The 12,212-nt window shown below is 38.8% G+C and overlaps 1 long non-coding RNA gene across 1 annotated transcript in view; it reads right to left on the minus strand.

The window, feature by feature from the left end:
- Nucleotides 1–9,378: 9,378 nt before the first annotated feature.
- The window catches only part of LOC146384589 (uncharacterized), a 42,347-nt gene continuing 39,513 nt past the window's right edge, over nt 9,379–12,212 (minus strand). The window contains exon 2 of the long non-coding RNA XR_014800892.1: nt 9,379–9,799. This is a non-coding gene — a long non-coding RNA (uncharacterized LOC146384589). The remainder of the gene's footprint in view (nt 9,800–12,212) is intronic.

Here is a 12,212-nt window from a genome sequence, read left to right on the forward strand (position 1 = left end):
GCAATATCTCCGGTTGGGTGATTTTGGTCGCCCAACCGGAGATATTGCTAGCCCTGGGACGTCGAGCTAGCGATTTTGCGAGCCCTGTGATAGTTTAGAATTTAATTGGCTTAAACCAATAAACATAAAACTTCAGGTGAGGGGTTCACATAGTAGGGAGCACTACAAAAATTACAAATAAAAACATGTAATTGGCGGCAAATCAAAGTAAAGAAAGCAATTTTTTAAAAACATCTCTTACTGCTCTGTTTATTTCTTTAAATGAACACTTGTACTTTTTGTCATAGAAGAATAAGAATATTAATATGAATATGAACACCAAGGCGTTTCCAGGCCAGCCAAGAGATATAATCTCTCCAGCCTGACTTGGGTCTACCCCGGGGCCTTTGCCTCCGTCGGCACCTTAACTCATCACTTTTGGCGCAGAGAATGTATTTTATGAACTAATATTAGTAGGCTGAAGACTTTTACTTCAGCTGTGATTGTTTTTCTTATTAAGATATATATTAATATGCTTTTTTAAGGATCAAGATGTGGGTTTGTTTTTCCAGCTTCATTAACAGTTGTTTTTTCAGAGATCAGATGTCCTCACAGGTAGGGATGGGTATTGATAAGATTTTCACGATTCCGGTTCCATTTTCAATTCTGTTTAACGATTCGATTCTTTATCGATTCTTTTTAAAAAAGGAGAACACTAAGGTCGAATAGCTTAGAACTTTGCTTTATATCTTCTCTTTGAACAAGATAGAAATTTAGGAGTAGCATGGCCTTACAAACCCAACAGTGAGATCTTAAGAGATCCACAGCCTACGGCTCTTCAATGGGGTGTCACAGGGTCCCCAGGAAAAAAAATTGTAAATGTAAAATAATAAAATAAATATTCTTCTGTAGCAATAACAAAGTATAACATAAATTATTCTGTAGCAATTACACAAGAACATCCAGTAATGTCCCTGCCTGCAATTAAACACATTCACTTACTGAAAATCGGGGCATCTGCTGTGGCAAATGGGTGCAAGCCTTTGACCACAAACTGAGTCACTGCTCGGTGACATTCGTCTATCCTGGCCTGAAAGGAGACGCTAACGGTAAACTGCAGCGAGAACTGCCAGCATCTGAGCCAGACTCTGTCTCTCTCATCATGGTCACCTAAATGCACAGCAATGGCAGGTTTAGTATTAATATGCAATTTTGACGTGCGTGAACCGGAAATGTGGGAGGAATGTGGGAGGAAGTTGTGCCAGATGGTATCTTTCCACTGTATTAGTATATTTTGTCATTAGTATAATATGAAATAAATTCTACACGTGTCAAGTCGTGTGCCAACATTTGCTGTGTAGTAGAACTGAGACATTAGTCATTATAAAAATTTATTTGAAATAATATTAAAATTCTCAAACAGAAAAACATTAAACATAAATATATCAAATATAAGTATTTACAGAGAGACAGGAATAAAAAGGACCAGCTGCTCTCCAGAGCAGGAACAAGGCTGAGGAGGAAATGCTCCATTGGAGACTGGTGTGGACTCTTCAGGCACACCAGGATGGCCAGCTCCACCGCCGATGGACCGTCCTGGGACCCGTCCCTCATCTGCCTCGGAGCCGTCCTCCTCTGTGGGCCTGTAAAACAGCACAAAACACAAAGCAATGAGAAGGCTGCTACTAGATTTTAATTTCAACATTGAAAAAAACAAAACAAAAACAGGATCTAATCAGATTGGTTGTAGATATTTAGTAAAGGTGATCACAAGGGAATCCCACCAAGTAAAAAGCTATCAGTGCTTGCTGTACATCTGATGCTACAATTACATACCTGTGGGTGCAGCAGCAGGAGCTCAGGGACTGGGGAGCCAGGAGAAGCAACAGGGGATGCTCTGCTGCAGAATCAGTTGGTTCTATCAAGACAGTATTAAATGTTAACAGGTTGAATAAAATAATCATAGAGAAAGTATATACAGTGGTCCCTCATTTATTGCAGCAGGGGTTCTCAGAATAACTAGCCCCTCGCCACGCACTTTATACACTTTGATCCCCACACACATGAACATTAGTCACAGTTCTCATAAGTTGATTCTCAAAGTGCAAACCTTTGTAGATTGCAAAACGTAAAAAGTATTATTATGCCGCGTTTTGTCTTCATCTGCCTGCCACTTTCGTGCGCCTTTTTCCCTCGCGGTGCAGGTGTCTATTTCCGAATGAAGGTCATAGTTATGGGTGTTTTTGTGCTGTTTTTTCTGTTGGACGTGATGGTTATCAAAACCAAATATGATAAATTTGGCAAGCGCAGGAGACACAGCACGGAGGAGATTTGTCAATCAGGCTGCAGAATGCAATGCTGTACTGTGCAATAAAAAAATCTGCGAAAGCGGTGGTAGTTACACTGGCAGTAGCACAGGAACAGAGCAGGAGGGAGAGAGAAAGAGAGCCAGGGACAACAACGTCACATTAGAAAGGTATAGTAATCATCCACAACTATTTTCAGTTGCGGGTGATAAAGGATTCAGAAAGTTTATTCATGCAGGTCCATATTAGATTAGATTAGATGAAACTTTATTAATCCCTCGGGTGGGTTCCTCCGGGAAATTCAGTTTCCAGTAGCAAAGCACCGAAAGAAGTTGCATGTTACAGATACATGAAGGGGAAAGAGAGTAAGGATATAAGCATAAATACACCATATATACACATATATAGATACAGAATATACAATATGGATAAATAGGATTGCTCATTTGAGTGAGTATGTTGCACAGTGGTTATTGCACAGTCAAATATAAGAAAAAAAAGACAAAACAAAAAACAAATATTGCAAATATTGCACAGTGTAGAAAAGCACCTACAACTCAGTTGTTCCCGCCCTCCCTTGTCCCCCTGTTTCTCCTCCCTCTCCCCTCCAGTGAGGAGTTAAACAGTCTGATGGCGTGTGGGACAAAGGAGTTTTTAAGTCTGTTGGTTTTTGACTTGGGGAGAAGCAGCCTGTCGCTGAATAGGCTCCTCTGATTGTTTACGACCGTGTGCAGAGGATGCCCGGCATTGTTCATAATGTCCATCAGTTTCTTTAAGGTCCTCTTCTCTGCCACTGTCACCAGAGTGTCCAGCTTCATGCCGACCACAGAGCCAGCCTTCCTGATTAGTTTCTCCAGTCTGGATGAGTCCCTCTTTGCTGTGCTGCTCCCCCAGCACACCACGCCATAGAAAAATACTCCTGCGACCACTGACTGGTAAAACATCCTCAGGAGCTTCCTGCAGATGTTGAAAGACCTCAGCCTCCTGAGGAAGTACAGTCGGCTTTGGCCTTTTTTATACAGGTTCTGCGTGTTGCATGACCATATGACAGAGAATATGCATCTTCTTTTTGTTTTCATATTTTAATTTATATTTAATTGTGTTGTGGTTTGTAGTGTTTTGTGTTGTTACACTTTAAATTTGTTTAAAAGGAAAAAGCTGAAAATTTAAATAGTTAAAAGAACTCTGAATAGTTGGTTTTTGTATTATATGATTTATTTATTACATTTTAGGTGGAGTGAATAAATAAAAGTATATTTACGGTGGCCCCTACAGACAAAGCATGTACAAACTCCAAAACACGTAAAAAGTCCAAAACATGTAAAAACTCCAAAACACGTACAAAAAACAACAGAAGTGCTCCAGGATGCTAGGCCCAGTGTTGAGCTTTTGTTACCTAGTGGCTACACAAGTCAGCAAGTACCAACGACTGGATTTGGTGTGTGTTAGTAACAGGTAAATGAACTTTTGTTTTTTTTAATTATTTGAATATATATGAGTGCTTGTGTATAAATACACAAACCATACACATATGCTTTCAATTGTGTAATTTAAGTGATCTAGGTAGCTCTGTTTTGGAAGTTCAGTTAACTTTAGGAATGTGTTTTGGAATTTGTACGTGCTTTTTGGAGTTTGTATGTGTTTTGTCTCTAGGGGCCACCACATTTATTTATATATAAACATATATAAATAAAACCCCTTTTTTCTTTCTTTTTACATTAGCAATTCCTTTTGTGCATAATTTTAAAGAGCCGGCTCTTTTTAGTGAGCCGAGCCGAAAGAGCCGGTTCTCTAAACAGAGCCGGAAATCCCATCACTAGAATGAAGGGCTTTGGCTGGATCTGCCCCTTTGACCTAGGTCAGAGCCACGTCACCAGGCTCCTGATTGGCGTGATTTGACGCTGGAGTTCAGATTTTTCCAACTCGAGCGGTAGACGCGAAACGTGCATATGCACAAAATGCAACACAAGCGAGCCAAACGCGCCAGACGCACTGCTGTGACGCGCTTTTCTCGCGTTTTCGCGACGCAAATCTGCTTCCGAATTTTCGCGGGACCCGTCATCACGCTTCTACATTCACTTTACATGTAAACCTGACGCTCTGGCCGCCTCTGTCGCGTTCGGTGTGAACACACCGTAATAGTTTTGATATTTACCTTAAAGAGCTGCAGCAGTAACGTTAATCCATATTGCACAGATAGAGAAAATCAGCAAAATTATTGGTTTTACTTTTGATATTTTGCCAGTAAAACAGTTTTATGTCTCCTGAGGTCTTTTCATTGTTTTATTGCTTTGCTAAAGTAAAAGAGAAAAATCCCTGTCATCCTCATTGTTAGCTAATCATAAATCCATCACTGGATCACAACCAATTGCTAGCACAATAATCATGTTTAAGGTTGTGAGCTGGTGTCTGATTTGTGTTTTCGTTAAATAAAAGACATCATCTGCATAAATGAATGCAGAAAATCTTCATCAGAAAACAGAAAACTAAGTGTCTGATGCTAAAATACCACATATGTTCCCTCCAATAAAACAAAAATTAAAAACTAAGGATTATTTTCAGAGTCATATTTTTTATCAGATATGTTCTTATTAGTTTGTGTAAGAATTATAAATCTGCATAGTGACAACCAAAAAAACACTGGTTCACTCACACCTTGGACCGATGTTGGACAACATGCCTTCCTCTCATTTTAAGTCAGTGTTTGCATCTCTTCCAGGTAACTCCCACAGGCATGACATGATGATTAAATCTTGAATGTATACTATCCCATATGGAAAAGAAATAGTAAAAACTTATATGATTTACTCATGAAAGTGGCCACTTTCTCATTACTTTCATATATTGTTTTAGTAAGTATGCAAAACATACAAGTTTCATTATATAATTTTTCAAGGGATCTTATATCTGTTTTCACTCTTGTATGCTTTTCATACAAGTTTCACACAAGACAGATACAAACTTTATAAGATTTATATATATCTTTTCCATATGGGATGTGCTCTCTCCAAAAGTTGATTCTGTTCATCTGGATGCAGCGTTTTGTGGGAGAAACGTTTCGTCACTCATCCAGGTGACGTCTTCAGTCTCAGCTGACTGCAGGTTTCCCCAATATTATAAACAGTACATTTGCATAATGACTTAAACCCGCCCACTGAAGGAACAATGGGCTGGGAGGTCAGTTCCTTCATCATAATTATGCAAATTCTCATGACCACTGATCAAAGCCCACTGATCAATGGCCATGTGTACCATTTACAGAGAGTTAGGGAATGGCTGCAATCACAGCATTGTAAGATGGCGAAAGATGTACCCTCCTGGCACTTAACAGCGTGCACTATGTTACTCTGTTTGTGTCGGGGGACCTGATCCTTGGGGTGGACCAATTTTTGCCGCAGCGTGTTTTGGGGTTTAAAAGCCACAGAGTCATATGTACTGTTTATAAGATTGGGGAAACCTGCAGTCAGCCGAGACTGAAGAAGTCACTTGGATGAGTGACGAAACTTTTCTCCCACTGAAAATGCTACGTCCAGATGAACAGAATCAACTTTTGGAGATTTACTTACCTGGATGATTGAGCATGCATCAAGACTATGTGCTCTCCAGCAAGATAAGTTCTTGGGTTTTTTAAATATAATTTAACAAAACTGTTTGCATACACAGGGAACAGCAGCCTGTTTATTCAAACAGGTTTGTTTAGATGCAACTTTTTTGAGTGCATGTTTGGTATTATAAATTTTAATCTAAATAAACATTTTAACTAGTAGCTTCACACAGCAGTCATCATAACCTGCAGAATTAGAGATTACACACACTATCAAAAGATATAAAATACATGGCCACCTATTACAGCTGAATATTCAAAGTCAGTCTTCATGGGTATACGTGTTTAAATGCAAGTGCAGAGCATACGATTCATTATTTATAGTAGCAGAAATGAAGGCGAAACACTCGTCTGAATCTTCATCTGAAGAACAATACAGTTTACTTGAAAAGGAATGTAAGAAAAAGGAAAAAATATTTATTTTTTCAACTTTCCTTTATAATCTGCCAAGATTTAATCTGGTTTTAAGATCAGCACACAGTCAAGAATCAATCCTAAGCTACTCACTGTGTCCCACATATGAACATTCTGATCAGCTTGGAGCTGTTGGGGCTTGTATTTCCACTAGTGATGTGCGGATCGATCCTGAAATATCGATTCCTCCGATACCAATCATTTATGTTCTAGAATCGTTTCTCACATTAAAATATCCATATTTTAGTAATTTAGAGTAAATTCGTAGTTTCTCATTAACAGGAACACAGTGGAAAGAAACTATAACACTCGGATTGTCTACATTCAAAGGAACTACTTCCTCTTCCGCCTTTCACAGTCATGTGCGAAATACGGCTGTATAAATGTCTCGCTTGGCGTGCGCACTCACAACAATGGCTGAGCGTAATTGAAGTCATGTGCGGACTTATTTTACCTCCACAAACAGCTGAGACGTGGTTTGCGATCAGTGTTGCCAACTTAGCGACTTAGCGAGTTTTCAGACCCCTTAGCGACTTTTTTTTAGAAAAAAAGTCGCTAAAAAAAGACGTGATAGCGCGTATCGCTTTTACTCTCAACAAGCAGCGGGTGCTGTAACGCAGTCAGTTCTTCTTTTACTCTTTTACTCTTATGCTGTTTTGTGGATCACAAGGTTTAAAACTACTTATGAACACACACACAAAGTAACTCCACCAGAGTGCCTATTTCGGGTCACTTTTGCTGGTCCAAGCCCGGGTAAAGGAGCAGGGTTGGAATTGTGACATTAAAAAAACCCAATAATTGCTAAAAGAAATTTAATTTGTAGTTCTAAATAAACTCTAAATGCATTTAGGACGTTTTTTACTCACTTTATGTCTCTTCCACGATGTTATTTCTCTCTCCAACAACGTAGGTTACAATTAGATTAGCATGACCAATTATGCAAATTAGGCGATGACGTCATTTAGCGACTTCTAGCGACTTTTAGGACAACCAATAGCGATTTTCCTTACTGAGGAGTTGGCAACACTGTTTGCGATACATGTGGCAAAAAAGTGCTCCAAGAGTGAGGTGTTGTGGCCCTAATAGGGAGACATTCAAAAGGGCTGTTGGGGGGTTAAATACATTTTACAGGGTTTATTTGTCGGATAAAATACGTTAAATATCACCGTTATTATTGGCCGGCCCGGAAACAGCAGGGGTGTCCAAATTCAGAGGCTGCTTCCACCTGAGGACCCGGCCTTCGCGGTCTAAAGAAAGTCGGGTACTAGTGATGGGTCGTTCGCGAACGAAATGGCTCTTAGAGCCAGTTCTTTGACGTGAACGACACGAGCCGGCTCCTTATCGCGAGCCGTCACGTGTTTTTTTTTTTTCTTTCTCTAAGCCTCTCTCTCTCTCTCTCTCTCGCACTTTTTCCCGCTTCACTCCGCACGCGAGCCTTGTGCTTTACGCTGGGCAGAGGGGGAGGGGCCGTAGTTACACTCAGTAGCACAGGAACAGAGCGGGAGGGAGAGAGAAAGAGAGCCAGGGCCAACAATGTCACATTAGAAAGGTATAGTAATCTATGGGCAGAAATCTGTGCCATCAGAAACTGAATTTGAATAAGTTAAATTTGAATTTGAATTGCTCAGATTGAATCTGAATTGTAACTTGAATAAATGCTTTTGAAAACTGAATTTGAATTAGTCTAATTTGAAATTGAATTTATGGTTTGAAAATGATCATCACTAAATTGAAATTGAATTTTATATTTTGAAAATGAATTGATTTGCTTTGAAACTGCATTTTATCCTTTAAAAATTCAGCTCTCGAATAATTTCAGTTTCACTTCTCACCATTCAGTTTCAGTTCTACAATTCAATTTCAGTTCCAAAATTCAGTTTTTTGGAACTTACATCCGGTTCCGGTTCAAGCGCAGATTAATAGAACTACGTTTTACTAGCGGGCCGAAAGTGTTACCGACGGGAATCTACAGCATCTTGAGCTAAATTAAGACTTCTGAAGTAATTCGTCATGTCGAATGACCAGCGGATGAACTCTCAGGTTGGTAATAAATGTATTACACGTATAAGAACAAGCGTCATGTTAACAAATGATAGCCGTAAGGTAACTTTTATGCTTATTGTAGCTGCTAGCTAAAAACGCTAATTTAGCGTAGTTTGCCCTGAATTCAGCTTTGACAAACAAATATGATCGACTGTTTCTAGTATAATTCCAAAGTTGTCATCTTGTACCCTCTCAGAGTACCCCCTCCGTATGCTTGCAGAGACCCCTACAGTAGGGAAACATGCAAAACGGTGTCCAAACCTTTGTATTTTAGCTTTATTTATGTCTTACACAGCATCCCAACTCTTTAGCTAACTTAATAACTTTAGCTAAAGTGAATAGTTAGTCTAATTCATTAGTGCAGCATTACTGGATCACCTCTGTTTGAAGTGATATAATATGATATACAACTATCACTGTGTTTAACTACCATAATAATTCTTAGGGTACTGAGTGCATGCTTAATTAGATTTTTTTTTTTTTTTAAAAACATACTGCTCCATTAATATGTTTGACAGGCTGAAGTTGTCGGGTCACCTCCTAAATCGACCATCTTTTACAGGTGTTTTGTGCCAGAAATGGAGTGTCCACTGAAGACTGAAGATACTGAATCTCTACGCCTTGCCATTGATCCCTCTTGTGCCTTCATCTAGACAAGAGACAAACTTAACCACTCTCATATGCTCTGTACCTACATCACCTTCCCTGACAGTCGTAGCTTGGCTCATCTGAGGGTGAAATTATAAGAATGTGTTATTTTGCAAAGTGCTCTCTAGGGTTCCTAAATAAAATATGGCATTGAGGTCATTTCTTTTGAATTAATCCCTTCTTCTGAAATATAAGAACCTCTCCTGGTTTTAATGGCACTTTGGATTTCCTTACTTTCTGTTCCACTCCCAACCCCAAATAGATGCTGACAAGCTGCCACAGTAACATGGAAGAGGGAAAGAAGTTGGAAAGGACTACTACAAATAAACCTAATGCCTAACAATGTAAAATAAGAACAATAATAATAATAAAGATAAGATGAAGTAACAAGTTTTTAGTTTTTAGTTTATTCCAAATGATCATCCAGATGTCTGTGACATGTGATGACAAACACCATAATGGAAGGCCTTAGTCATCACATGCTTAAACTCATATATTTTTGCATATGCTGAACAGGCAGTCAGACATGCTGTAACTGTGGGGTAGAAAACAGCATGAACACCATACGGCAGGGGTCTCAAACTCCAGTCCTCGAGGGCATGGAAAAGTTGCATGACACTGGCCCTTGAGGACTGGAGTTTGAGACCCCTGTCATATGGAATATGACAGGTGTGGTTGAACTGCATGAAGACTCTGAAGTTTCTCTTCTCTTCTGGCAGGACAGGAATGTGGCCTTGTCCTGTGAGCCACCGTAAGGGTGTACTTGGAGTAGAACTGGACTGTCACCGGCCTCAGGCTCTTCACCCTTTTCAAAGACAAAGCAGTCATTTAGATAAAATTTTAGATATTGTTTACCTGTAAATGCACAAAGTAAATTTAGAAATGTAATTATTGTCAAGAGTGAACAAGCACTGATAGTGTAATCTACAGCTGTGGCCAAACGTTTAGAGAATGAGAAGTGTTGTTTGCTTATTTACAAAGTTTGCTGTTTCAGTGATAGTTGTATATCATATTATATCACTTCAAACAGAGGTGATCCAGTAATGCTGCACTAATGAATTAGACTAACTATTCACTTTAGCTAAAGTTAGCTAAAGAGTTGGGATGCTGTGTAAGACATAAATAAAGCTAAAATACAAAGGTTTGGACACCGTTTTGCATGTTTCCCTACTGTAGGGGTCTCTGCAAGCATACAGGGCTCTGACAGGGTACAAGATGACAACTTTGGAATTATACTAGAAACAGTCGATCATATTTGTTTGTCAAAGCTGAATTCAGGGCAAACTACGCTAAATTAGCGTTTTTAGCTAGCAGCTACAATAAGCATACGGCTATCATTTGTTAACATGACGCTTGTTCTTATACGTGTAATACATTTATTACCAACCTGAGAGTTCATCCGCTGGTCATTCGACATGACGAATGACTTCAGAAGTCTTAATTTAGCTCAAGATGCTGTAGATTCCCGTCGGTAACACTTTCGGTCCGCTAGTAAAACGTAGTTCTATTAATCTGCGCTTGAACCGGAACCGGATGTAAGTTCCAAAAAACTGAATTTTGGAACTGAAATTGAATTGTAGAACTGAAACTGAATGGTGAGAAGTGAAACTGAAATTATTCGAGAGCTGAATTTTTAAAGGATAAAATGCAGTTTCAAAGCAAATCAATTCATTTTCAAAATATAAAATTCAATTTCAATTTAGTGATGATCATTTTCAAACCATAAATTCAATTTCAAATTAGACTAATTCCAATTCAGTTTTCAAAAGCATTTATTCAAACATGTACAAAACACACCAGAAGTGCTCCAGGATGCTAGGCGCAGTGTTGAGCTTTTGTTACCTAGTGGCTACACAAGCCAGCAAGTACCAACTACCGGATTTGTTGTGTGGTAATAACAGGTAAATGAACATTTTTTTTAAATTATTTGAATATATATGAGTGCCTATGTATAAATACACAAACAATACACGCATGCTTTCAATTGTGTAATTTAAGTGATCTAGTAGCTCTGCTTTGGAAGTTCAGTTCATGCTAGAAATGTGTTTTGGAGTTTGTACGTGTTTTGTCTCTAGGGGCCACCGCATATATTTATATGTAAACATATATAAATAAAACCACTTTTTTTACGTTAGTAATTCCTTTTGTGCATAATTTTATATTATTGTTAATAATAAATTAATTAAAGCAACAAATATCAGTCTACTCTTCATTCTATCAGAAACAGTTTTCACAGCTCGTACATTTTCTTTTTACACATATATGTAAGCATTGAGCCAAATGTAATAATGCCAACATATTAAACAAACAATATTTGTCTCTTATATATAATACATCTGTATATACACTGTCACAGATACTCGTCTTTGAGTGAAGATTTAAGGTAATAGGAAATATAAATAACTGCAACTTCTTTGCTGAAGCTCAGTGTTTGGTACAGAGTTCAAACTCACTGCTGTAATAACTAATCATGATTAATATAATAACTATAATATTGGCCATATTATATTTACATTACCAAAGTGAGATGACTTTAGTCTCATGAACAACATTAGCTAATTGTTATTTACTAGCTAATCTTAAAATGACTGTTCAGTACAGAAATGAAGCCCAACAATCATGTTTTACAGTCCTGTGGTCTCAGCCTCAGATACTCATCAAATCACACACAGCTCGTGTAGAAACAAACAACCAAATGAACAAAATATGTTCTCCTTCATTTCTGTCAAACAAAGCTGTATGACACGTTTCCAGCGGTTGGTATCATGGTTGCTAGGCAACCTGGGCAGCGCGACGGGGGCTAGACCGCCCATTTCACAAGCCTCTCACTTATGGCCTTAGCGGTCTTTGAGTACGCGGCCCTTGAGGACTTTAAGGCTGCAGACCCTGAATTGGGATACAGCCCATATGTGATAGACAACAGGAAATTCGCATGATCTGAGCATGCGCAGAATGATCCACAGCGCTCCTTTGATCTTCTCGAACGATCACTGTGACGTCATATAGTGGCAAAGAATATGACGTCACAGTGTCCATAGTCCTTAAATAGAAGAGCTCGTTTAACACAGTTTACTTTGGGGCATTTTCAGAAACAGGAACCATTCAAAGAGCTAATACACTGTGCTGTCAATTTAAAAAAATGGCACAGGAAAGGTTAAATGATTTACTCCCTGTACCAAACATTGATGAGCAATTTAACAGACTGAGTGGTGCAGTGG

The sequence above is a fragment of the Perissodus microlepis genome, chromosome 7, assembly GCF_051167445.1.
Source record: "Perissodus microlepis isolate ML-2025 ecotype Zambia chromosome 7, ASM5116744v1, whole genome shotgun sequence".
NCBI classification, from domain to species: Eukaryota; Metazoa; Chordata; class Actinopteri; order Cichliformes; family Cichlidae; genus Perissodus; species Perissodus microlepis.